The 24341-nt window shown below is 49.5% G+C and overlaps 1 long non-coding RNA gene across 1 annotated transcript; it reads left to right on the top strand.

Annotated features, from left to right (window-relative positions):
* Window positions 1-3301: 3301 nt before the first annotated feature.
* On the top strand, window positions 3302-24083 carry LOC131836992 (uncharacterized). Its single transcript, XR_009355898.1, has 4 exons — window positions 3302-3437; window positions 11586-11838; window positions 13202-13309; window positions 23855-24083. It is a non-coding gene; the product is annotated as an uncharacterized LOC131836992 (long non-coding RNA).
* The last annotated feature ends 258 nt before the right edge of the window (window positions 24084-24341 follow it).

Here is a 24341-nt window from a genome sequence, read left to right as displayed (position 1 = left end):
GGGGCTGAGGACGCGTTTGGAGGAGGGGTGACTGGCTCTGGAGCCGGGGCACGTGGCCTCGGGCCCTCCCTGCTTTTATGGCCTCGAGCTTGTTATGTCAGCTCTTGGGGGCTCTGGTTACAGGCTCGTGGTTCAGGAGTAGAGACCCCTGTGCTGCGGGGCAGTCGCCAGGACTGGAGGGCATGGTGGGTGCCCAACGATTGGTGGCAGGGTCGTTGCTATGTCACCCTGCAGCCTTTGGGGGAGTGGCCTTTCCTCTGAAAAGATGTCCCGGCTGCAGCATCGAACCCAGAGCTTGTCAGAGGAGTGAATAATCAGCCTCAAGGGAGACAGTGAGCCCTACGCCATCGATGGCCCCCGGGCTCTCTGCGAGGCTGACCCGTGGGCCAGGCCAAGTGCGGGCAGGCAGATGGGTCGTGGTTGAACATGTTTGTTGGCGAAGGAAGCGTTATCCCTGAGCGCCCACTCCGTGCCCCGTTTCCTTTGGTTCTTCCTCCAGCTCGGGAGGCAGGTCCCGTCATTTCTGAGTCACAGGTTTGCACTCAGGTTGCCCCAAACCAAAGGGACGCACATGCTCTTGCCTCAGGGAGCCACACCCCCAGGTGGCCCACCCCGGGGTTCACCCCCAGTGTGATCCAAAATGCGGTGCCAGACGCACTCGGGGGTTTTCGTCAGCTGGCGTTTCTTTTTCTTTCTTTCTCAGTTGTTCTTTTGCATCAGGGTCAAAAAATGAGAAGAATTTAATTCGTCGTTAAGAGATGAGAAGGAAGAATGCAGAGAAGGGCTACGGCCAAGGAACAGCCTGAAACCGGAAGGTGACGCAGACAGAGGCCACCGGGCTGGGCCGCGGAGGGAGCCTGGCCGTCCCAGGCCCTGCCTTGGGGAGCTTGTGTGGGCCTGTGCCTGGACCTTCTTGGCCGCCTCGGGATCTTTGGCCAGCTGGCCGCGCAGCAGGTGTCCCCAGGCAGTACCCACGCAGGGGAGCTTCGTGTGCCCACCTGTGCCCCAGCGAGGCAGGGAGGAGGTGTGGCCAGGCCCGCGCGGGCTCTTGTCCCAGTCCTGGTCCTTACCAGCCTCGAACCGCCTCGAGTGGTGAGCACAGCTCCGCTGTGAATCAGGGTCCCGGTGTCCACCTTGGGGAAGACTGAGCCAGGTCCTGGGTGCCGGCAGGGCCCATGTGTGCAGCCTGTTTATGAAGGAAGGCGGTTGGGCTGGAGGCATCTCCTCGGCCTGCCCAGTTCTACGATTCATGTCCTGTTCATTCTCAGGTCATGAGCCATTCCCAGGCTCGGGGGGTGGGGGGGAAGAGACGTGGAGCGCTAAGTGCGTTCTGAAAGTGGCAGCCACAGAGGACCCCATGTGTCGTGGGGTGCGTGCGGGACTGTGCTCAGGGGCTCCTGCGTCTGCTCCCCGTGTCCAGGAGCTCCTGGGTGGTGGGAACCTGTCTGTGCATCTCAGAGCCCCATACTGAGCCCGAGCTCCTGGCCTCAGGCCTGAGAGCTCAGAGCTGAGGCTGGCTGGGGCCACCCTGCGGCAGCCGGACGTAATCTGCCCCGTGGAGGCCAGCACAGAAGACTGATGTTCCTGAGTGACGTTTGAGAAGCTCCCCGTGTTCTACACAGTCCCCGGGGCAGAGCATGGTGCTGACCCCCACGCCCCACGGGAACAGAGTGACCCCTCCACACACTCCCAAGCTCAGACATGGGCGCTGGGGCTGGGCGTCTGCGATGCTCCGTCGTCGGCCGATCCCCACCGCCTCCTGGCTTGGTTCGTGATTGTTTACGTCGCTCTTGCAACTTGCAAGAAGTTTATGCAACTTCTACCTGGTCTCTGAGACTTGATCATCTTCCCAAACAGAGACCGTGGCCGCACGATACTCTATCTGCCCATCCCCCTCTTGATCCGGGCCCCACACCACGCAGCTTTGTGGGTGACCCAGTGAACGTGTCGGAGTGATTCCCGCCTGCGGGGGAGGGGCTGTGTTGCTCCCAGACTCCAAAGAAGCCCCAGAGCCTCTGTACCTCTCCGTTGGCCGTGGGAGACGTTGGACACCCGGCTTGTTCTTCCCCGAGAATACGGCCTTTCTCGACATGCGTGCACTGCTGGGCCCCAGGAACTGCAGTATTTTTTCAAAATTTATCTTATTGTGCTAAAATACCCATGGCCTAAAATTCACCATCAATCCAGAAGCACTGAACACTTCACATGGCTGGGCGGCCCTCATCACCATCCCTTTCCAGAACTTACCGTCTTCCCAAGCTGGAACCATCTCTGTCGCCGCCTGGAGACCCCCATTCCACTCTCTGTCTCTCTGAGTCTGACTCCCTCCAGGAAGCGCACACGGGGGACTGTACAAGATCTGTGCTTTCCTCTGCTCCCTGGGCTCCCAGCTACGAGAGACACCCTGTGTCTGGGCTCATGTCACCCAGAGACCATGCTGGGGTCGCAAGCGGGCTCTTCTGGCTCCAGAAGTCCTCTGCATTTCCGTGTCCTTCAGTTATCTGGTCTGTGAGCAGGGCTGGGACCTAAGCGAGAGATGTTCTTGGGGACGTCCCCATCTTGAGAGAGATGTGTCTCTGTCCCACCAGGCATCTGTGGCCTCCGTAAGGAAGGTGTTGTCAGGGTGGGAAGCACAGGTCCCCGGGTCCCGGCTTCTTCACAGGGACAGAGCTCCTCGAGGCTCTGGTAGATTGGGGCTGTGTTTGCAGGAAGTCTCCTGGTTTGTGCCACTTCCACCATTTCTCCTGGCAGAGACTTTCCCCAGCGAAGGCTAGAGTCATTCTGGGACAGCTGGCCCCTGGGCCCCGCTGAGGAGCCTGGACACAGCCCTCTGCTCCGAGGAGGAGCAATATTCCTGGCCAGACATGAAAGGCAAGATTCTAACAGCCCATTTTCTGCAGGCAGCTCATCCCGAGTAAGTGGGAATCCGGTAAAATCCACACTTCCAGCCCTTCCCGCTCGCTTGTCCCACCACCACCTCACGGCAGCAGGGTCCGACCAGCCCCAGGGGCTCAGGGGCCACCCGAGCCTGCGCCATGCAGCCCTGGGCTGGGCCGGAGCCCCCGGGCCTCCCGTGCCCGTTCTGCGGAGGCAGTGGCTGGGTTGGAGGGGGGCGGTGGCCTCTGCCCACGGCGGCCGGGCCTCGAGTGACCGAGCTGGGCTGCGGTGGGCGCGGCCCGTCGGCCGCACACAGGTCCCGTCCTCCTGCTGTTTGTCTCCCGCGGGCCGCGGGGTTGGGCTTCGCCTGGACATGCTGTTCTCTGCAGCATCGGGACGGAGTTGTGTAATCCTGTGGCCGTGTGTGGTGTGTGGGACGCTGAGCGTGTGGGCCTCTGCGGGGTCAGGCCAGGTTAAGCCGAGGCCCAAGCCCGTGGCGTGGGTGGGAGCGGCCGGCAGCAGCCCCTCAGCCTTGGGTGAGCCGGAGCGGGAAGCACCCGGTAAGGATGCCAAGGCCCCGGCTTGATTTACGGAGGGCGGAGGCTTCGGCGGTGCCCCTGATGCAGGCGGTTCGGACTCCTGCCCGTCAGGCTGCCGGGCCTGTGCGGCAAACACGCCCGATTCTGAGCACGTCTAGTGTTTCTGTAGGGGTGGTGGGGGCCGATGATTTACGGCACCTCTTCTCTCGGGGCCCTGGCCAATGCCTCCGGAGACGACGTGAAAACATCCAGACGGGCGAGAAGGCCTCCACAAGGCGGTCCCTGGCCCCACTCACCCGAAAGAGATGGTCAGGCCATGCCTGCCAACGTGGGGAGGGGGAGGCTGTGCCGATTCGGTCTCTGGGATCCGACAAAACCATCGTGCTGTTAGTGTAGGACTTTGGCACACCAGGGCCTCGCCAGCCAGCATGCTGAGACCAGCTCTGAAACGTAAGTGGCTCAGAGGGCAAGGCGGTTGGCGCGCGGGGGCCGCACCGGGGCTCCCTGGTCTCACCATGTGCGCGCGGCAAGTCACCGATAATAGCCAGAGAACACTGGCTTTCCCCGCGCGTAAACAAAAGGCAAGGCTCCTTCGGCCCGGGAGCCAGCAGCCAGCCAGGGCGGCAAGCTCAGCTCACACACGGAGACCCGGGCTGAGCCTCAGCGAGGAGGGGCCTTCGCTTGTCCGGTCCTAGCGTGGGGTTCGGGGAAGGACACGCCAGGGAGCGAGACGCGCACTCCCTAGAGAGCCTCACTGGCCGTGGCCTCCCAGCCCCAGCCCCTGCGACCTCGGACCTGGCCTGGCCAAGGATGGTGCCAGCCCTTGTGGGAGCAAGCAGGGGACAAGGAGGGGGGCCCTCCCATGGAGAAGGGACTCTTGGGGGGGTTGAAGGATGATGGGTTGAGGATGGCGGTGGTGAGGACAGATGTAGGAGGCGGAAGGAGCTGTGTCTTCCAAGCCTGGAAGCAGATTGGGGTGTCCGAGGGGACTAGTCGGTGGGGACTCTGACTGGTCAGCGAGCCAGCCCGCTGTCCCCTTACCGACAGCAGAAGCCACACTGATGGTCGGTGACCACGAGCCTTGTCCCTGAGGTAGCGGAGGAGACAGTGCTCTGATTCAATACTGACTGCCCCTGAGCCCTGACCCCAGGTCAAGCCAGGGGGTGCTGAGAAGGCGTTTGAGAAGGACTGCTCAGGCGTGGAGGGGCAGGAGGTCTTGGAGGGCTGGAGGAAGAGGTTTTGCTGCCATCCTGATGGGGAATTGTTGGGGGGGGACTAAGGACGCCCCCACCCTCCAATGATGAAAAGGGGCAGGGGGACTCTGGATGACAGGAGCAGAGGGAGCTGGCCTGGTGGCTGGGGGGATGAGGCTGTGACGGGGCCGGCAGAGGCAGGTGCCGCATCAGCCGTGGACAGGCACAGCTGAGCAGGACAAATGGTAGAGTCCTTTCTGTGTGTGCAAACACATTGCCATCGGGGCAGGGAGAGGAGACTCTCCGGGCCGCTGGGAGAGGTCAGGGCACCCTACTGGTGAGAACAGACTTCATTAGCCCAAAGGTCGAATCGCTGTTTAGAAATGCGTTTCGAATGCGTTCGGAGGTTAGGGCGGGATTCTTCGATGGGAGGGCTAGCTGACGTTGGTCTGGGAGGAGTTCCTGGGGAACACGGGGCCAGAGAGACTTGGGGAGAGCAGAAGGCTTAGGGCAGAACCAGCGTGCAGAGAGCAGGGGTGCCTTGGGACCGCGTGGGCCGGCAGGTGGAACCGGACACACTGTGGGGAGCTCAGGAGCCAGAGCCCCCTCTGTGTCCCTGTGCCAGTGGTTCGTGGCCCAGGAGTCCCATTCGAGGGGCCACGGAACACCTGGAGGGGCAGGTGGGCAGGAAGGGGTGGTCCTGAGCACAGCACTGACCTAGCTGGACGTGAGCTTGCCCGGCTTCAGTCTGGTCTAACCATATGGGGTGTCAGGACGCCGGTTCCTGAGTGTCTCGCTGGGGCTCAGGAGGGCAGCAGAAGGGAGACTGTGCACAGACCACCCACGCCGTGGGGAGGGAGTGGCAGCACAGGTGTAACAGATCACAAGTCTGGGGGACCCAGGAGCGCTGACGCCATGGCTGGTCCAACACCCCCTTTTATGGAGGAAAAGGATGAGCCTCTGGAAGGAACGTTAGGGCTCTGTCTCGTGTTCTTCGTGACTTGGCATGCGTGGTGCGAGGTTTCCAGGAACATCGTCTTTCAGGGGGCACGTGGGAGCCCTCTGGCGCCGATTGCTCAGAGGCCTGTAGGCCCCCCTGGACGATGGCGGCAGGGCTGCCCTACCTGGTTAGGTCCGCCCAGCATCTTCCTCACTGGCTGCTGTAAGAACCTTGATCTCGGACTCCCCCAACACAGTGCTCTCACCCTCCCAGCCGCTGACCTGCGTGGCCGGGGAACTTGGGGCACCTGCCCCCACCGTTGCTGTGCCCTGCGTCAGGCTGCCAATGTCACGGGCCCCAGAGATGCAGCCATGAGCCGTGACCTACTCCCCAGGCCCCCAAGTGACTTCTGACCTTAATCCACCTCAGCGGCAAGATTTATTAATTACCGTGCTCGAGACAGCTTTATGCCAAGAAGTTCAAAGCGTCTTCCAGTCTTAACCTCATTCCTCCCATGAGCATCCCGGGGAGAGCCGAGGGTCAGGCCGGCCTGTGATGACCGCCCCGCCTCTGTGGGCTACTGCGTGCATGTCCGGAGGAGGCTGGGCTGACCCCGGCGGCAGGGCTTGGCCTCAGAGCCCTGCTGAGTCAATGGCAGGCCTGGAAAAGCAGCCGCGTTTCCTGGCCTGGGCCTGGGGCCATGTTACCAGTGCAGGCTTCCTCCCTTACAAAACAACCATTGTCCACCGCTCCAAAGACGCGCACCCCCCCCCACGCCTAGTAAGTGGTTGTCACCATCTACGTGCCAAAAGCACCAGGGCAGTGCGCGCTGAGCTTGGGAGAGAGGCTCTTGGTCATCAGGGGCCCTCCACAAGCATCATCTGAGCATCTGACCGGAGGCTGCCCTCCCCCACAAGAGGGCGGGGCCCCGGGGCGGCCTGGCCACCTGTGCGGGGAGCACCACAGCTGGGCGGCCCCCAGGGGCTACCTACCAGGGCGGGGCTTCTCCCCGGGGTGCTCGGGAGGGGGCCCACTGTCCAGGGCAGCTGGACGAGGAAGAAACAAGATGTTCTTTCCCCCGCCTGTGTTGCCCCTGTGGCTCTCAAGGTTCTACATTGTTTTTCGTGTTCAGCCTCGTTTTCGTCCAAAAACTTGGTAAAGCTGGAGAAGACTCTTAAACCTTTTTTTTTTTTTTTTTTTCATAAACAAGTGTGCTTTTCTAGCCAGATGTTTCTTTTTTCCTGGTCCTTACGGGGCTGTGCCATTGAGCTGTCCGGCTGAAACTGAATAAATCTTTGTTTTACGGCTTCTTTGGTCCTTTACAACTAAGGACCTCAGGAAGGAGTCAGATCTTTTAATCCTTCTGGTCTTAGCCTTGAATGACCTCGCAAATGCACTGTTAGCTCCAGAATCTTAGCGATATTTTTGTAGCTGGCCTGAGGGCACACGACCCACGTCCGGGACCCTAATATTGGATGAGTTCATCGTGCCCGGAATGTCATAACCGGCCATCGCGTGCCCCAGCAGGTGCCGGGAAGATCAGAAAGCATCTGTGTCTTCACCGACGGCGGGTGCGTCTTGCACCTTAGCGGCGATGGAAGGACACTCGCTGGTCTCCAGCCCCAGTTCAAGCTGAGCCCGGCATGGAGGGAGGCTCAGCACAGCCCGGCCCCTCGAGGCTCCCTGTGGGATGACACAGCAGTAGGTGAAAGCTTGAGGGAGGGTGAAATGTTTTCATGGTTCCGGGAGAGCGGGCTCATGTCAGCTATTTTTACTTCTCAAAGGACGCTGGCAGAAGGACAGCCTTGTAAATTCTGTTGTGAGCCATGCAGCTGTGGCCAGGCACCGTGCGCTCCAAGGGCAGGAGAGAGCAGGGGAGTGATCTGGGCCCATGTTTTGGGCAGGTTTTCATCTGGGAGGAGAAAACATTATTGCTCAATCTTGGAAGTTGGGTTTTAGACCCCGGCGGCCCATCAGACCGCAGGGCTGGCTTGGGCCTGGCTGTGGGTGAGGCAGCAGGGCGGGGCAGTGCCCACAGAGGGCCTGAGCCCCTCTGCTTATGGGGCCTCCCCGGCAGCCTCGTTCTGCCCCTGCCCCGGGCCACAGCACCGCACGGACGTCTCCCTAGAAGGGCCGGCAACACTTACACACGTCTCCTTCCTTCTCCCTGCAAACACACCGTGCTTTCCCCGGCCGCCTCCCGTGTGGGCGATGCTCCTGCCCTCCCTGTAACCCACCCCTGCCCCACGTCCCCTCCACTCCTTCCACATTGAAGCCGTTGTCAAGTCATCGACTCTGCCTCCGGGGCGTCTCCATCACAGCCTCCTGCTGGTGCGCTCCCCCTCGGAGCTCTCCCGGAACAGCATCTCTGTCCATTCTGTGGACGGCCTTTCCTGAAGTCAGCCCCAACCATGGCACTCCACGCTCATCAGGGGCTCCGCATTACCACGGACTTGGTCCAGTCACCTCCCACATGGCTTCAGGCCCTTCGCTGCACACTAAACTCCTCTTTCTGGACACGAAGTCTGCTTCATATGCTTTAGGACCCTGGTCACACCGGACAGGGGCTCCCGCTCCTGCTGTCCCCACCCCTGTCTTCACCCCCTTTTATTTCTTCCACCCGGGGGGGACCCTCCACTCCGACCCTCCAGAGCGGCTGAGAGAGAGAGGAGGTGGCTCTGGACACGGGGGGAGGAAAGTGATGTCGGGCCTGTTCAGTTCTGAAACAAGAAGCATAGAGTCCCAAGGAAAGCCAAGGAAGAGCATCTGCGCGGGGGCCGGAACACGGCAGCCCTGAATGGCAAACCTCTACTATTGTACCAAGTGCCTTGCAAAGAGGATGCCCCCACCTCCTGTCTGAGCCTCGCCCTCTGCACTCCCTCACCCCGCACCCGAGACCAGAGGCCAGCCCTCTTTGGCTGAGGCTCCCCACCCAGCAGGCTCCCACCAGCCGCACATGGAAGAGAGGCTCTGTTAGTTCCTGCAGCCTCCAGCGGCCTGCCGGCCAACCACGGACACATCAGGGAGCCCAGCCCAGAACAGCACAGCCAGCCCGCACAATGGTGAGCTTAGCTGTTTCAGGCCACTCAGTGTTGACGTGGTTTGTTCAAGAGCAAAGCTAATGGTGCAGGACCACTGATGGTTCAAAGCAGAGTGTGAGCTCACGGTCCGCGTTGTGTTCCGGGGTCCTCCGGGGATGGGCCCCTGCGCCTTTATTTTTAACAGCAAAGTATAAGTAACATAGACGTTACCATTCTAACTGATTTCAAATGTATAGTTGAGTGGCATTAAGCACATTCACGATGTACAGCAGTCACTCCTGGTTCCAGACCTTCGTCCTCAAAGGAGAGCCCCGTTCGTGAAACACTGTCCGCCGTCAGCTGCACTCACCGCCGGCCCAGGTGCTAACCCACTTCCCGACCCATACATCTACCTGTTCCTCCTTTCGCATAAACGGAATCACACAACGTGGGCTTGAGCAACTGGCTGCTTTTTACATAACACAGCGAGCTCAGGGTTCATCCACATGGTGGTATGAACCAGTAATTTATTCCCTTTCATGGCTAAAGGGCTGCGGTTCCCTTGCAGGCTGTCCGGTCTGTCCCCTCCTCGATCACGTGCTCAGGGATGGTCCTGAGGCGCTGGGGACCGCTGGAGGGGTTTTGTCTCTTTCCCTCCCCCGGATTCCTGCTGAGCTTGGGCTCGATCTTCTTTGCATTCTCCACACACGTGGCATCTGAGGATCAGAGATGTTCGCCACCCAGTCAGAGTCCTCCAGCCGGCCGGGGCGGCCCAGAGATTGTAACTAAAGGAGTTTTGTTCCCGCGCTGGGGAAGCCCCGCTCAGAGGTTTCCAGAGAGTGGAGGACATTGGGTGACAGGGCACCACTCACGTTCGGCTTGCCACCATTCGGGACGATCTCCACTAAACTCTCTAAAGTCCATTATGCCTTAGCAGCAACACAGGTGTATTATTTAAGATGTTGGTATTTTTTTCTGATGATAAAAATACTACACTATGATCTGATGAGGACTAGTAGGTATTTACCCAAAGAATACGAAACTTCAAAGGGATACACACACCCCTCTGTTTCCTGCAGCAGCCCCGGTGTCCATCAGCTGCGAACGGTTGGGGTAGACACATGCGATGGACTCCGCCATCTAGAAGAACGAAATCCTGCCATTTGCAGTGATGTGGATGGAGCCAGAGAGCAGATGCTCAGCAAAATAATTCTGAGAAAGACCAATACCATATAATTCCACTCATATGTGGCACTGAAGAAACAAAATAAATGAGCAAAGGGAAAAAATAAAAGACAAACCAAGAAAAAGGCTCTTCAGTCTAGAGAACGCACGGATGGTCACCAGAGGGAGGTGGGTGCGGGGCAGGGGAAGTAGGTCGTGGGGATGAAGGCGGGCACCTGTCGTGATGAGTGCGGGGTCATCAGACGGGCTGAAACACGGGTACTGTACACCTGAAGCTAATACTATGCTGTACGTTAACTAACTGGAATTTAAAACAAAAACATAGTACCTACTCATAAGAAATTCAGACAAATCAAGTGTGAAGAAGGTGAGACCTACTGGTACAAAGATAAGCGGTAGGGGAGGTGGCAGGGGCCCCTGAAGGGGCAAGTCTCTCACGACATAATTGGAGGGGATGATGGGATGGCGTAGTGTCCAGAGATCGGTTGTGAATATTACTTGATAAAAAAAAACAAAAAAACCTCCTGACTTAAAAAATCGACAAGTCCACTCTGATATCCATGCATCAAAACAGCCCTGTAAGAGTTGCAGGGTTGAGGCGGACACACCGATGGCCCCCAGTAGGGAAGGAAGACGGTGAGAGTGAGAGCTGCCCTCCAGCTTCGGCACGGCTCAGGAAGAGGAAAGGGAGCCAAATGTTACTTTCCAGTTTCTAGGTGCCAGGCACCTTGCTTGATTGAGGCTTTTACGGGGAGTGTCCCATGAGGTCTCCCCAGCCGTCTCTGAGGTGGGTATTTCCAGTTGCAGTAGGGAGGTGAGCTTTCGTGTTAAGATGCTTTCCATCATCACGGAGCCTGGGACAGCACCCCGTTTCCCGAAGCTCTAACCCTCGCTGTTCCTGAAGCTTTTCCACCTTCTCCCCAGGTAAACACCTTGTTGGCTGGGGCACCAGGCTGCATATGGATTGGTCCTCATCCTGCATGAGAAGTGGAAAAACACAGCTCAGAGATCGTGTCCTGCTCACGGTCCCCACAGTAGCTTTACTTGATGTTCCATGAACGTCAGCATCTTGTTGTCACTGTCTGAGGTTCAGTGGTTTTTAAAATGATATCCAGTCTTTGGCCCCATGAAATGCATTCCTTGACTGGCCCTCGTCTGATTTCTATTGCGTTAATTATATGCGCACATACTGAAGCACAGATAGATAAGGAAGCAAGGCATGGAGGCAAGGGCGCTTGGTAATGAGTCAGAGGAAAAGTTGGCGCATGGACAGATGTGTTGACTGGTTCTTAGAGCCCCCAGACCTGAGTTCCAGCACCCAAAGCAGAGAGAAGATGGTGTGTTCACAGGACAGTCAAACTGCTTTCCCTATGTGTTTCCCATCGGCCCTGAGGATTCCCCTCCATGCCACTGGATGGAAAATCTGGAGTATATCCAGGGCTACCAGGTCATGGTTCCACTCACCTATCAGGAATCCTGGCAGGTCATTTGGCAGAAGGATACGTGTGTGGTTGTAGAGTTGGGCAGGGTTGGGGAGAGGTTGAAACTCTTGCTCCGTATCATAAGAAATAGGCAGGGCTTCCTGCAAAGACATAGCAGTTCAGAGAGCACCAAGGAAGGGATGGATCCTAGAGGCCATGGGGAAAGCCCGTTTATGTGGGGATGATGGTAGGCACAGAAGGAAGAGTCATAGAGCCCCACAGAGGTGCATGTGGCTTTGGTTAGCCATTGGAGGTGTCCATCAACTATGGGTGCACTGGATTTCCTCAAAACTGGATGATATACATGCACATTTTCTGTCTTTCTTTCCATCTTTTCTTTCTTATCTAAGTCATACTGGTGTGGAGCCGATGGAATTTCTGACCCAACATATTGCCATGAATTAAAAAAGAAAACATGGGAGAATTGCCTCTACAAAATATGAGCTTAAAGTAGAGATGCATCCCACAGAAGTCATGGCAAGAGTAAAGGAAATGAGACGTGAATTTGGAGAACCCAGGAAAATGTGCGACAGACAAGTACGGCCATTACCAGATATGAAGGGCACAAGAAGCAGATGCTGCCAAAGCTGACAACGTAGAAAGGTATATGGACGACAGGACTGAAGGGAGAGTGGACAACACAAAATGGAAGCAAATAAGGCATTTAGAAGGATTTGAGTATGGGAAGGTGTAAAGAAATATCTCAAATATTTGTACCCAATGAGACTGAAGAACAAAGAGCTAAGACTATGAGAGAAAAATAACTTAAAAATTATGATTATAACCTAAGAAACATTTTTAAAAATAAAAGGAAGACCTGAGTCTACAGGTTGAAAGGAAATATTGTGTCCCGAGGGAGATATATACAGTGGTAAGCACACAGGCATTCCTGATTAGAGGCACTAAATTTTAAAGACAACACAGGAATTGAGGAAAGGTGATCAGGTTAGGTGAGAAACCTAGAAGGGGAAAGGCATCCATGGGGGATGCTCCGAAAGTAATTTTATACCTAGCCAAACTGTCACGTGAGTAGAGAAGCAACAGATGCTACTGAGTGGATAAGGACTTAGGAGATATGGTTCATGTAAGCCTTTCTTGAAGAAGTTACTGGAGCTAAAACATTAGCTAACCAAGGGAAGAGAGAAAAGACTTGGCTCTGGGCATGGAATCCACTTAACTCTAGGGTTAAGTCATAAGAAGGTGATGAAAATATTCCAGCAGAGAGAGAAAGTGAGCCGTGTGGGAGAGGAGCAGGGAATGTCTGGAGCAGCAGCCTTCAGGGGATGTGGAGAGACAGTTCTGGAACACAGGTGGACTTGCCTTCAGGTTGGGGCATGAAAAGTTCATCACTAGAAGTAGGGGTGAAGACTGAGTGCGTGGGTGTGATGCTGGCATGTGGTGGAGGCGAGCCTGGCTGTGGTGGAAGATTTCTTCTGGTTGCTTCTGCTTGCAGTGTCTGCTGGGCTGGAGGGAGAAGGCAGAGAGGCCAGTGATGGAGGAACGAGCAGAAGGCAGGAGAGAGTCTTTTCTAGTTGTAGTGTCTCATTTATTGTTTCCCAAATTATATCTTTCATTTCTAGAAGTCCTTCGGGTTCTTTTTAAGCTTTGCATAGTCATTCCTCCCCCAAGCCCTTGTTTGCTTATCTTTAGGAATGGGTCCTTGTTTTCTCCACACATGTCCTATGTACCTCTCCTGTACTCTCCTTCTAGAGATTCTGGCGGCCACAGGTCTCAGGGTCTACGCCATGCGGTCTTTCCCACTGACTGCCTGACATTCCTTCAGGGTGACCTCCTCCCCTCTTTGCCTTTGGCCCCCAGCTGTTCTGGGTTCAGTTCACACCTGTTCCTTTTTTATTGGGGCGGGGATACGGGTGTTAGGGGTGGGCACTGGGCTTTAGAGATTCCACTCGCTTCCTGTGCGTCCTGCAATGCATCAAAAAAAGGTTTCTCCCGTCTTCTTGTGTAGATTCAGGATCCGGCTGTTTCCTGGAGTCTTAAAGAGGTGAAAGAAGAAAGCCAGCTTTCACGTTATACCCTGGGAACCTCGTACCAGAGCGATGTAGCACCCAGGAAGGTAAATAAGCAGAACACTCTGTTCAAAAGGACCGATGTAAGCAATTGTGCACCATCGATTGACCAAACACCGAGTCATGCGTCTGGGCCCCTGCGCTAGGCAGGCTGTGTGGGATATTGGAACCCACAACCTTCTCCTCCGGGTTGCACCACAGTGCTGATGGGTACACCTGGCTCTTCTGTGTCTGTGCCTTCGCTTGCCTTGTTGCCTTTTCCTGAAACAGGCCTTTCCTTGTTGGGCCTCATCCAGGGTAGCCCACTTCCTAAAATCTCGGCTTAGCCCATCTCCTCCACGAGGTTTTCCTGATCCCCCATCCCCTCTTTGCCTCTTAATTCCTCTCTATTCTTCTAGATCTCCTCCACCACCTGTGGGCTCTCCGAGGGCCAGGGTGGGGCTCTCTCATCTCCTTTACCTTCAGCTGGTTTAGGACCCCACAAAGGGCAGACACACATCTTTTGAGGAGGAATGAATTGGAGTATCCAGAGGACTTCTGGTTCCTTTCCAGTCTTGCCCACCTCAGATATTCTCTGGCATTTATGAAACAATTGCCCACAAAAGCAAAGAACTGACTCTGGAGAGGCGTGCGTTCTGGAACTCACCCAGCCCAGGGAGTCCGGCTTCCTGGCATCCAGAAGGGCGTTGGCAGGTGCTGTAAGCCAGATCCCCACGAGGGTTCCTCTGGTGATGCTGATCTGGGGACTGATGGGAATGTGGGGGAGAGAAAGGAATGCTCATGTAGGAGGGACTTGTGGTTACTGGGGGCAGGGTCAGATGGGGCTGCATTCAGCCTTTCTGGAACCTACTGAGGGACTCCATCCAAAAGGGGAGATACTGCGTGAGTCAGCTCAGTTCTGGTCAAAAGCTTGGACCCATTGACGTGGACTTTTATCCTGTTTGGCATCTCAGGGAGCAAACAAGGGATTACTAAAATTGTATCTGCCCGTCCTTGTAGATGATCCTTACTGCAAAGGCTGGGTGTGGCCTAACCTTTTCTGTATCATCTCCCTGTGGGGTCTTTGGAGGCCAGACGTGACCGTGGCTACCCCACAAGACCCCCATTCCCTCCTGAGCTGGAAGGGGGAAGGAAGATATATTGGGACTCATTTGGAGATACTCGAGGTTCACTGCTCTGTTCCCCTTTACTGAGCTGCCCGAGAGGCGGTATCTGGAGGAGATGGAGGGCCGTGCTTTCGGGTTTCTGGACCTTTACCCTCGCTGTGTCTGTGTCATCCAGAAGGAAGACTCGTTCCTGCCCTTGTTTGGGACCTGCTCCTCCCCCTAGGCTTGTTATTTATTCATTAAGTGTTTTTCTGGGACCACGCATTGTGCTGGGAACGGAAGCTATGGGACGAGTTGTCCACAGTGTCCTGGGAGTGACCCACAGGACGGGGCTTAGATTAGGCTGATTGTGAGTTCTGGTCAGAATGCGTCCCAGATCCTGACTCAAGGAGGAGCTGACTTTTCAGTTGAGTTTCCTCAAGTCCACAGCCATTAACTGGGCAAACAGGGGTGGCCAGGGGGTGGGAAGGGGAGGAGAAGCTCGTATTAGTCTGAGTCTGTGGCATAGACAAGGTGGGGTCTTGCAACACTCACAAATATGCCAAGCGGGCCCCAGCCGTGTCTCTAAAACCCTACTTTCCTTCCCGGAGACTGTTTCTTACTCTTCAAAATGATCAGTGCATCACTAGTAAACAGAAGTAGAAGTTCTGAAGTTCTGATCTGTAGGTTTTTTGAAATACAACTGAGTTATAATAAGCTGTTCATATTTAGCGTACACAGTGGATGAGTTTCCACACGTCCCCATCCCCATGGACAAACGGTGACCACAACCGTCACCTCCTAAAGCTTCCTTGAGCTCCTTCTGTAATCCACTTCTCCACGCTCACCTACCCTCGGATAACCACTGATCTGCTTTCTGTCATGGCAAATTAGTTTGCATTTTCCAGAATTGCTTGTAAATGGAATCATCCAATATGTACTTTTTGTCTGACTCCTTTCACGCAGAATAAGTATTTTGGGCTTCATCTGTGTTATTGTGCGTGTCATGATCGTGGTATCTCCCCTGCCAGTTAAGTATTATTGTGAGTACCCACACCTTGCTCCTTTTCACTGCTGAGTCACATTCCGTTGTATGGCTGTGCCACAATTTGGTTACACATTCATCTGCTGATGGGCATTTGTGCTGTTTCCAGATCTTGACTCTTCCAGATGAAGCTGCTGTGAACACTCGTGTCCCAAGACTTCAGGGGCATAGGCTTTCCTTTCCTCTGGGTTGGTGCCTAGGAGCGGAATGGCTGGGTCATACAGTACACATATGTTTAACTTTTTAAGAAACTGCCAAACTGTTTTCCCAAAGTGGCTTATTTATTTTTAGAGTCCCACCAGCTGTGTAGAGTTCCAGAAGCTTCCCCATCTACCCTGGGACTTGGTGTGATCAGTCTTTCCTCTTTTCATTCTCTCTCTCTTTTGGCATGTGGCACACGTGTTTAATTAGTCGTTGCATTTCTTCTTTTTTTATTGAAGTATAATTACCATACAGTGCTATGTTAGTTTCCAGTGGACAACACAGTGGTTTGACAATTCTATACATTACTCAGGGCTCCCCACGGTAAGTTGGGTCACCACCTGTCACCAAACAACGTGATTACGGTATTATCGACCATGTTCCCTGTGCTGTACCTTTCATCTTCATGACTTATTAGTTTTAATAAATTTAAGTTTGTGCCTCTTAATCCCCCTCACCCGTGTCCCCATCACCCACCGACCTCCCCTCTGGTAGTCACCAGTTTGTTCTCTGGACTTATGGGTCTGTTTTTATTTCTTCATTGGCTTTGTTTTTTTAGATTTCACACATAAGTGAAATCATATGGTATTTGTCTTTCTCTGACTCATTTCACATAGCACTATATCTTCTACAGGTCCATTTATGTGGACATATAATTAGTTCTTATTTTTAACTTAGTCATTCTAGCGGGTGTGCTGTGGTATCTGATTATGGTTTTATTTTGCATTTCCATAATAACCAGTCATGTCAAGCATCTTCCCAGGTGTTTACTTGCCATCTATATGTCTTCTTTTGATAAAGTGTGTAATCAGATCTTCGCCTTAATTTTTTTATTGGTTTGTTTATCTTATTGAAAGACAAGTATTCTTCATATATTCTAGATTCGAGTGCATAGATGGATCTATGCTTTCTAGATATTTTCTCCCAGTCTGTAGTTATTAATTAATAGCTGTTAATTACATAACACTCTTTTCAAAGGGCAAAAAGTTATATTTGGATTTCATCTAATTTGTTTTTTCTTTTATGTTTCATACTTTATATAATATTTAAAAAATCTTTGCCAAAGACCACTAGGATTTCCTCTTACATTTTCTTCTAGGAGGGGTATAATCTTTGCTCTTACCTTTAGGGCTATGATCTATTCTGGGTTACTTTTACGTATGGTATGAAATATCAGAGTTCATTAATTTTTTTAACTTTTTATAGGGTTACATACTTCTCCCAGCATTAATTATTTTAAAAATAGTCATTTCTTCACTGCTTTATCTTGGAACTTTTGTTGAAAATCAGTCAGTCCATTTCTGAACACTTTTTTCTGCTGCACTGACCTGTGTGTCTCTATATATGTTAATATGAAACTGTCTTGATTACAGTATCTTTGTAATAAATCTTAAAACTAACCAGTTTAGGGTTAGGCTCTCTGACCTTACTTTTTTTTTTCCCTCAAAGTTGTTGTTTTGTGTGTGTATATTTGACTTGTCTTGGTTTTGTATTTTAATATAAACTTTTTAATTAGCTAATCAATTTCTACAGTAAACCTGCTGCGCTTTTGATTAGGATAATATTGAGCCCATACTTTAATTTGGGAATGATTGACATCTGAATAACATTGGGTCTTCTGATCCATGAACACTGGACTCCTCTTTACATAGGTCTTTATTACTCTCAACACTGTTTTGTTTTCAGTGGTATTTGCACTTCTTTGATCAAATCTAACCCCATGCATTTAATCTGTCTTGATGAAATACATGGTTTTATTTTTTTAAATTTCAGTTACTTTTTTTTTCTTGCTAATATGTGGCAATAACAATATATTTTTATCAACCTGTATCTGGCAAACTTAGCCAACTCACTTATTAGTTCTAGTGGCTTTTTTTCTTTCTGGTAGATTCCTTAGACTTTCTATATAGATGAACATGTCATGAACAAATATGGCAATTTTACTTTAAATTTTTCAGTACATCTGCTTTTTATGTCTCCCCTTTGCCATACTGCATTAGCTAGAATTTCCAATACAGTGCTGAATGAAAGTGATGAGAACAACAGCAAGAGCCAAAGTGGTAGGAACAGACATCCTTGCCTTGTTCCTGAAACTGGGGGAAAGCGTTCAGCCTTTGCCGTTAGTGACATTCCTTGTAACTTTCTTGCAGGTGCTCTTTTTTGTGTTGAGGAATTTCTTCTAATTTTAATTTGTGGAGAATATTCGCAAGACATGACATCTTAGATTTTGTGAAATGAGTCTCCTGCATTTATTGATGTGATCATATGTCTTTTCTCCTTTATTCTGCCAATATGATGAATTACATTGATTTTCAAATGTTAAATCAACTCTGCAACTCCTTCATAAACCCCATTTAGCCATGATATATTATCCTTTCTGTATATTGTTGGATTAGATATGCTCAATTTTTAAAAGAAAATTTGCATCTCTGTTCGTGAGGGATAATACTCTGTAGCTATCTTATAATATCATATTCTGGTTTTGGTATCAGGGTAATGCTGGCTTCATAGAATGAGTTGGAAAATGTTCCCTCTTCTTTAGTTTTTTGGAAGGGTTTCTGTAGAATTAATTTTGCTTCTGTCTTCAATGCTTGGTGGAATTCTCCAGTTAAGCCATATGGGCCTGGGATTTTCTCTGTGAGGAAGTTTTAACTACAAATTCAATTTCTTTAATAGATATAAGGCTAGGCCATTCAGATTATCTATTTCTTTTTGAGTGAACTCTGAAAATTTGTGTCTTCTACATAATTTCCTCATTTCGTCTAAGTTACTGAATTTAGTCATATAAAGTTGTTCATAACAGTCTCTCATTATTATTACTTTTTGCCTGTAGGATTTGTAGTGATGTCTCTCCTCGCCTCGCTCTTGTTTATGATACTGATAATTTGTTTCTTCTATTTCTTTTTCCAGATCTCCCTGGCTAGAGATTTAGCAACTTGGTACATCTTTTGAAGTACCTCATGTTTGGTTTGGTTGATCTTCTCTATCACTTATTTTTTCCCTATTTCATTTATTTATAATTATCTTTATTATTTCTTGTCTCTTGCTTACTTTGAGTTAAAATTTATCTTCTTTTTCTCATTTTCTAAGCTAGAAGGTAAGATCATTGTTTCAAGAACATTTGACTTGCTAATTAGGTGGTCAGTGCTATAACTTTCATGGTAAGCACTTTTAGCTGCATCTTACACATTTGGACTTGTCATGTTTTGATTTTTCTTCATTTCAAAATACATTCTAATAGTCTTTGTGACTTCTTCTTTGACATGAGTTATTTAGAAGTACATTACTTAATTTCCACATATTTAAGGGACTTTTTAAGATATCTTTCAGATACCAATTTCTAATTTAATTTCATTGTGGCCAGAAAATATTCCTTATATGACTTGAATTTATAAAATTTTATTCTTTTTTTTTTTAATCCCAGAATAAGATCTACCTTGGTAAATGTTTGTGTGCACTTGAAAAGAACATATTCTTCTGCAGTTAGGTAGCATATTCTATGGATCTCAAATCAGACCCAATTGGCCTATAATATTGTTCAGGATTTCTTTATCCTTACTGATTTTCTGTGTACTTGGTCTATCAATTATTAAGAGAAGCTTCTGAAGTCTTCAACTATAATTATTATGTCTTCTTGATGAATAGACTCCTTTATTATCATTAAGTTATTCTCTTAATCCTTGGTAAAACCCTTTGTTTCAAAACCTACTTTGTCTGATATTAATGTAGCCACTCCAGCTTTCTTGTGATTATTCTTAGAGTGATATATTGTGTATCTATCCTTAACTCTTAATTTATCTGAGTCTTTTTAATAAAAGAAGATTTATTTTAGACAGTATGTAGTTTGTTTTTGCTCTTTTATTTAATCAGACAATCTGTGCCTTTTATTTAAAGTATTTAGGGCATTTATATTTAATGTGATTATTGATGTAATTTGAGTTTAAATCTGTTATATTGCTTTTTTCCTATGTGTCCCATATGCTCTTTGTTCTTTTTTTCCTGACTTCCTTTGGATAAATTGAGTGGTTTTTATTATTTCAATTTATATGCTCTGTTGGCTTATTCACTCTACCTCTCTTTTTAAAAATGGAGGTTGCTCTAGGGCTTAGAGTATAGACTTTTTTTTTAACTATAAGGAAAGTATAGTAACCTAAATTCCATTTGCTTTAATTTTAAAGCTTATTCCCATTTTTGGATTATACATTGTATTTTTTATGTGATGAATGAGGCAATATCTCAAAAGCTTAAAGAATATGCATCTCACACTTTAAATGACTAATGCAGGGGCACCTGGGTGGCTCAGTCCATTAAGCACCCAACTCTTGGTTTCTACTCAGGTAATGATCTCATGGGGGTAGGATTGGGCCTCACATTGGACTCAGCACATTGGACAGTGCAGAATCTGCTTGGGATTCTCTCTCTCCCTTTGCTTCTCCCCCACTGTGTGTGCCCACTCTCTCTGTAAAATAAAGATATAAAATCTTTAAAAATAAATAAATAAATGACTGATGGTGGATTTTTTGAAAGTTTACTTTTTCAAAGTATACTTTATAAGTTATTGCAATCTATCTTCAAACAATATTAGAATTCTTCACATATAGTGTAACAGTCTTACAAAGCTGTGCTTATATTTCTCCCTTTATAGTCCCTGTGCTAATTACTGCCATGCCTTTATATCTACCTGTCTTTTAAACCCCTCAGCGTACTGTTATCATGTTTACTTTCAAGAGTCAATTATCTTTAAACATTTTTTTTAGATAAGAGAAAATGTCTTTGGTATTTACCCATTAATTACCATTTCCAGTGCTCATTTTTTTTTTTTTTGTAGATATCCCAATTGTTGTTACCATTTTGTTTTCTGCTCAAAAGACTTTATCATTTCTTATAGTAAAGGTCTGTTGGTGAAGAATTTCTTCAGCTTTTGTATGTCTGAAAAAGTCTTTTTAATCCTTATTTTTGAAAGGTATTTCCTTTTCTGGGGAATGACTCTAGATTGGCAGTTTTTAAACTTTTAGATATAACTGTACTGTCCCTTGGCATGCATTGTTTCTGATGAGAAATTGGCCCATGTACATATCTTTGCTCCTCTGTACGTTATGTGTCCTTCTTTCTTACTCCAGCTCCTTTTAAAGTTTTCTCTTTATAACTACTTCTTTGATGTACCTTGCTATAGTTTTATTCATACTTCTCATATTTGGGGTTCATTTAACTTCTTGTATTTTGGGGTTTGTACTTCTGACCAAATTTGGAAAATCTTCAACCATTATTTCTTCAGATCTTTTCCTTCCCCTCCTTCAGGGACTCCGGTGAGTGTATTAGACCATTTGAGTATTTCCCACTGCTCACTAAATGCTCTTCAGGTTTTTCACATCCTTTTACCCTGTTTATTTGGATGGCTTCAGTTGCTATTTAGTCTTCAAGTGTGCTAAATTTTTGTTCTGTAGCATGTAGTCCTAGACCTCATTTTTTAATTTCTGCCAATTCCATTTGTGTCTTTTAGATATATTCTGCATATCTTTTCAACATGCTTATGTTCTCCTCTACCCTTCTAATGTACAAAATCTAGTTACAATAACTACTTAATACCCTTTTAAACCAGCTCTGTTATCTGTGTTATTTCTGGGTATGTTTCTATTGATTGCTCCCCCCCCCCCATTATGAGTCACATTTTCCTGTTACTTGGTATTCTTAATAATCTTTTGATTGGAGAGAGAATTATACATTTTATTTTGTCGGCTGTGATATTTTTATATTCCTTTACTCACTCTTGAGCTTTGTTCTTAGAAGCAGTTATGTTTCTTGGAAATAGCTCAATCCTTTTGACCCTTACTTTTAAGCTTTGTTAGACAAGACCAGAATGGCCATTAGCATAAGGCTAATCTTCTTGAGGCATTATCCTTCCGAGTATTCTTCCTGATGCCCTGTGTATTACAAGGTTTCTCTGCTTTAGCAAGCACGCAAGCGATTTCTAGCTTCAGAGATAGTTCTGCATCTCCTTTCTGGTGACTCTCCCCAGGCCTCACATGTGCTCGCTGACAAGCATTCAGCCAAAGTCTCCTGAGGCCCCTCTGTAGAACTTTAAATCTCTCTCTCCCCCACCAACTTGCTTGTCTTTTATAGCTCTTTCCTCTCTTGAAAGCTGCCCTGAAATTCTAGCCTCCCGGGCCTCCCTGGATTCTCAGCTCCATCTTCTCAGATGAGGGACAACCCCAGACTCTCCTCAGGCTGCCCCTCCTGCCATGCACCCTGAAAATGAAGCAAACTAGGGCAATCAGAGGACACACCTCATTTGTTCCCATCTTGCAAGGATCACTGTTCTGTGCTGTCTGTTTTCCTACATCTGAAAATTATTTTTTTATCTTTTATTTTTTAGTTGTTTTGTCTGGTTGTCATTTAATGTGGAAGGGTAAATCAGGACCCCATGACTGTGTTGTGGCCAGAAGCAGAAATTGATCTGGGTGGCTCAGTCAGTTGAATCTCTGCCTTTGGCTCAGGTCATGTTCCCAGCATCTTGGGATAGAGTCCCATATCCAGCCTGTTGCTCAGTGGGGAGCCTGCTTCCCCCTCTGCCTTCTGCTTCCCTTGCTTGTCCTCTAATCACCCACCATCAACAGATAAATAAATAAATCTTTAAAAAATAATAATAATAAAATATAAAGTCTACCACTTTAATCATTTTAAATACGCAGTTCAGTGGCGCTAAGCACATTCACACTGTTGGACAGCCATTACCACCATCCGTCTCCAGAACTTTCTTTCATCTTTCCAAACTGAAACTTTGTCTCCACTAGGCACTCACTCCTCATGGCCTCCTCCCCAGCCCCTGACACCCACATCCTCTTTCTTGTCTCCAGGAGCTTGACTCCTCTACCTCAAGTGGGTAAGTGGGATCACACAACAATGTCTGTCTTCTGTGACTGGCTCGGGTCACTCGGCGTAATGTCCTCCAGGTTCATCCATGTTGCAGGACATGTTGTGTGTCAGAATCTCTTTTTCAAGTGTCAGCTGAGTGCTATTCCCTTGTGTAGACATCCTACAGTTTGTGTATCCATTCAGCTACTCATGGACATTCGGGTGGTTTCCATCTTTTGTCTACGGCAAATAACGCTACAGGGAATGTGGTGTGCAGGTACCTGTTTGAGTCCCACCTCCAATGCTTTGGGGTACATATCCAGAAGAGGAATTGCTGGGTCATATGATAATTCTGTTTAATTTTTTGATGAACCACCAGGCTCATCACAGCCACTGTACCATTTTCAGTTCCCACCAGCAACACACAGAGTTCCGATGTCTCCACATCCTTGCCAACACCTGTTCTTCTTCTTCTTCTTCTTCTTTTTTTTTTGAGTAGTAACTGTCACAGTGGGTGTGAGGTGCATCACACATGTGCAATCTATAAACTTTCTTCCGCAAACGTGGCAGAACAGCCTCTAGTAAAGCGGGCCGGGCGGATGAGGGTCGGGGTGCTCTCCCGGGTTTAGGGGAACAGAGCTGAGTCCTGCATCCCCTACATGACTTCTAACTCAGCAAACTACAGACTCTCATGGCCGCCTCCGTCTTTGGCACCCACCACAGCGCCCAGCAAGCCCTAAGAACTCTGTCAGTGTTGTTGGTGGGAAGAACGGTAGTGGGAACAGCAGGCAGCTTTGAGGACTCTGTTGTCCAGTGTGTGGCCACAGCAAAGGAGGTGGGCACGAAAGGGGTGGCAGATGGGGCTGGGACATCCCCTGGGGCCAGGCTTCCCAGGGCCTTCAACGAGAAACTCAGGATCTTGGTCTTTCCTCCGGGAACTAAAGGAGGTTTTGGAGTAGGGGGTCTGTCTGGCCAGAAGTATGGGGTTCACTCTGACCACAGCGGTTGGGGGGGCATTCAAGGAGAGACTCCAGGAGACCAGTGAGAACACGACGAGTAGAGAATCAGGTGGCGATGAGCAGGAAGATAGGCGAGCCTCCTATCCATGGGGGCCGGCCCTGGCCCCAGAGACCCCGTCTCCCCGCACACAGCAGGTGCAGGAAATGCAGTGCCTGCTCAGAAACTCACAGATTATATGAAAACAGGCTCATGTGTGAGAGGGGAGAGGAGCCTTTCTCAGCCTGGGCAGAGAGCTCTGGTTTCTAGAATCTGTGAAGGTGTTAAAAGGAATTTCTCAGAAAGTGTAGTTGCTCATCTTGGGAGCCCAGCAAATGAGGAGGATGAGATTATCTCCGCTGCTGAAAATGTGTTCATCGGGTTTCGGGTTTCCCTGTGTCCTCTCCCTACAGGAAAATGACAGCTTGACACCGTAGAAAATATGGAGTTGAAACGCAGAAGAGCTCCACTTGTCTTTCACGGCGGTGCTAATGGCTTCTTCTGTTCCCAGACTCGTGCCTGCCTCTGGGTAATTGGCAAAGACAGATGTGCCATCTATCATAAAAAATTAAAAACACGAGAAGTAAATGTGAATTATAAGTATGTGATTATTATTTAAATGAAATAAACCTTGAAATTTCAGAAACCAATCGTGTTTTGATCCGTTCAGCAAGGCATAACACATATAGCTTTAGGTTGGTGGATTTTTTTTCTTTTTTAAGGACAGTCAAGTTCAAAGACTTGGACCTGGAAAAGATAAGATAATAGCAGTGGGAAAGCTTGCTGCCCTCATCCTGTTGGTTTCAGTTTCAGGGCATCTTACATAATTAAAAGGAGCCCTGTGACAAATCACACCTCCCAGCTGCACCCGTGACAGACAGCTCTGCGTTGCCCCGGGGG

This window comes from Mustela lutreola, chromosome 7 (genome assembly GCF_030435805.1).
Source record: "Mustela lutreola isolate mMusLut2 chromosome 7, mMusLut2.pri, whole genome shotgun sequence".
NCBI lineage: Eukaryota > Metazoa > Chordata > Mammalia > Carnivora > Mustelidae > Mustela > Mustela lutreola.
Note: the sequence above shows the minus strand (reverse complement) of the source record. Positions and strands in the feature narration are given on the sequence as shown.